Here is a 3,445-nt window from a genome sequence, read left to right as displayed (position 1 = left end):
ACTCATCTCAATGACAAAGCACAGATCCTCCAGTATAGTACCTGAATGCCTGGGCACTCATGTACTAGAAAGAGGTGATATCTTACCATCTCTGCACCCATGAGGAAAGGAAACACCATTTTTATTTCCCACCACCTATTTCCTTCCATCTGAATAAAGAATACATCCCAGGCAATTAAGATACATTATGAAATTACATCTTATCCGTTAAAGAAAGAAGTACAGTACACTCAAGTCAAAAGAAAAAAAAATAGTGTTTTATTAACTACCACACTGTTATAATACACTTTAAACGTACAATAAGGTAGCCTTTAAATTTGAGGTGGTTTTTAGAATAACAAATGAACAGATTTCCAAATGTTTGTAAATAGGTGAACTGCAGTAATTATTGTTGTACATTTTTGGAAAATGGTATAGCACTTATAGACTGGCTATATAACTTCATTTTGTACATTTTCTATAATTGAAAATATAAACAGTAATTAAAAAAAGAAAATTCAGCATAATAAAAAACATATATGTTTATCAGTTAAATGTACTGGATACATACAATTTTTAAGGGAAGAAGCAAAAAAGGAAAGATGGCTGATATTTAAATGCAGATTGACTAACCAAAAACTAAACAACAAACAAATAAAAACCTCATAAAACCCCTAGTTCACTATGACTATATCCATATGTTTAGGAGTACTGTCAATATGGAAGTGATCTTTCCGTTGTACTTGCATATGTTATATTTTACTGGTAATTTACATGATGGCTTTTAAGGCCCTGGCAGACAGATGATTTTGGAAAAAGATTTGATAAAAATCACTGCTGAGACGCAATACACCTTATTTTTGGTCCTCCAATGTTCAAGAGAAGGGATATACTTCACTATAACATTTGCCTTACCACCCAAATGCCTCAACCTATACATACTTTTTTTTTTTTTTAAACTATTTTAAGTTTTTTTTTTTTAACATTGGTTATATTGCCCACCTTGGTTATTGAAAGAATATTAACAAGACATCATTTTGGCAAATTAAATCTTAAACATGGCTTTTCAATAGGATTTAAAATGTGACTATCCCTAGAGTTCCATGTTAAAATGTAGTTTTCAAAATCTTACAAGAGTAATGCTTAAAATATTGTACATAGTTAACCTAATTAAAATAATTAGCTTCAAAATGACAAGTTGATGAGCTAAGTAAAGCCTACACTATGTAACATTTGCTTGGAAACTTGATTTGTCAGTTATGCATAATAAAAATTCCAGTCATCAAGAAAATTACAAAATTTCTTTTATCATAACATGATTTCTTTTCACTCATCAACTTCTTTTATCTTACAATAGATAAATACCAACATGTTCTCATTTTTTTTTAATTTTTTTACACTAAACCACACAGGATTGATGCATTTGGTTAGACTACCATTTTACCATTTCCATCGTTAAATTCTTTTTTTTTAATATAACTTGGTAAAATTTCATCTCTTCTAGATTCCAAAAGTACCTACAAAACCCATGCAATTTTACCATTTTAATATACTATGGAATATCATACAAAGTAAGGCATTTCAGTGTCATGTATAACCAAGTTACTGTCAATCCAAAAATTTCTGCACATCAATAAAAAGATATCTAAGAACTTAGGAACAATATTCTTCTCACTACTGTATAAAAATAACCACAATTAATAGGTATCTTGTGTAATATTTACTCCATTGTCTCGTTTCCCGAAACTGTGACAAGCTGTAAAGGTATTTCAGTGTTGGTAAGAATATCTTGATTGCTGGTGCCAGATGTATTAACAGTTCCTATTCCTGAAACAGAACCTTGTTGAATATTTGCAAGGATAAGTGTTGTTCCTCCTGCAGTAATCAAAGTATCATCAGATGTTGCTTCTACTGATGCCAGCACTGTACTGCTGGAGTGAATACCTTTCTTATTCTGGTGTGTTTTAATGTGTTTGGCAAGGTGGTCACTTCTCATAAAGCGTTTTGAACATTCTGGACAGACAAATTTCTTCTCGCCTGTTATACAAAACAAAAAAAGACAAAAGGAGAAATATGAACTCTGCATTCCAGTATCTCTAACAGGTGCTCTAAACAAGAAACTAGAAGATACAGAATGATGCACCATCACATGCTCTTCCTTGATTTCCTGAACTATACATAAATCCCCTGGACATCTAGCCCTCCATTTTCTTTTCTTTCTGCTTCAAAAAAGAAGAAGCCAAACCAAACCAAACCAAACCACAACAGTTCTCATCCAGTTCAAACAAATGAAACTCATTGATGAACCTGAACCAAAGTATTTTGATTAAGGTAATTTAAATATTAAGTGTCGGTTCTGAATCAAGAAGGTTGCTGTTTTTCCTCGTTGGAGCTACCAAAATGTACACCTAAAGAAACCAAAGGCATCCAATATTAGCTGATTTTAGAAGTACTGTACTACATAAAAATCAATCCAATCCAAAGATCTCTTTTCCTTTTAAAACCTATTTATCCAAACCCTCTCCATGACACTTCTGTAGTAAAAGGCTCCAGAATCAAAGATTGGAAACCTGTGTGTGTTCTTCGGTGTCGCTGAAGCTCATCGCTGCGAGTGAACCTTTTGCCACAGAACATCCAGTTACAAACAAATGGACGCTCTCCAGAATGCCAGCGGAGATGAGCTCTCAAATGTGAAGTCTTCCCATATACTTTGCCACACCCTGGTATGTGACAAATGTGTTGCTTCTTTTTTCCCAAGTTGGAGCCTCTGTTGAAAAAAAACAAAAAAACAAAAACAAAGTGAATTTATTCATTCTGATCTCCTAAACAGAGGCCATAAATATAAGCGAGGTTAGATATACCAACGTCTGCAAACAAATCTGAGCAGTTTCTTATTTTTGTTTCAAATAAAAAGTATGCTCCACAAAAAGGTGGAACTAAATTCTATAGTGACATCCCACAAACTATAAATTCAACAGCATGTAAAGTTTAGATAACAGAAATGTAATCTTGAATGAACATACATGTTTATAAAATTGGAAATAAAACATTACAGCAGTTTGTACTACTTTGATGCTGAAGTGCTCATATTTTAAATTTATCCCAATTTCGGTTTTGGCCAAAAAAACAAATGCAATTGCCAAAAGGGAAACTAGAGATTTTGGCAATTGGGAGGAGAACAGATGGGACTTTTGGCATCGCGGGGAAAATGGAGAAGCAGTTTGGGGTCGCAGAATAAGCATCCTAACCTATGTATTTCCACTACAAAGAGTGGCAGTGAAATTATTGATCTTGCTGATATTTACATTAATTCCTTGGTATTTCAGAAATAAAATTCTTAACAATGAATACATCATTAACAGGCAGTATAATCCAGACTCCTGAGCTTGATGCCTATTTTAAGATGTTCTCTAACTTAAATACTAGGTGATTGATTAAGGAGAAGCACCTAATACAAAAGATTTAT

The 3,445-nt window shown here is 33.0% G+C and overlaps 1 long non-coding RNA gene across 1 annotated transcript; it reads right to left on the bottom strand.

Annotated features, from left to right (window-relative positions):
• Positions 1-235: 235 nt before the first annotated feature.
• Positions 236-2,777, bottom strand: LOC104911746. The gene is made up of 2 exons (XR_002116772.2): positions 2,550-2,777; positions 236-2,016 (listed from the first exon to the last, which is right to left on the bottom strand). It is a non-coding gene; the product is annotated as an uncharacterized LOC104911746 (long non-coding RNA).
• Between the last annotated feature and the right edge of the window lie 668 nt (positions 2,778-3,445).

This window comes from Meleagris gallopavo, chromosome 7 (genome assembly GCF_000146605.3).
Source record: "Meleagris gallopavo isolate NT-WF06-2002-E0010 breed Aviagen turkey brand Nicholas breeding stock chromosome 7, Turkey_5.1, whole genome shotgun sequence".
Taxonomy (NCBI): Eukaryota; Metazoa; Chordata; class Aves; order Galliformes; family Phasianidae; genus Meleagris; species Meleagris gallopavo.
Note: the sequence above shows the minus strand (reverse complement) of the source record. Positions and strands in the feature narration are given on the sequence as shown.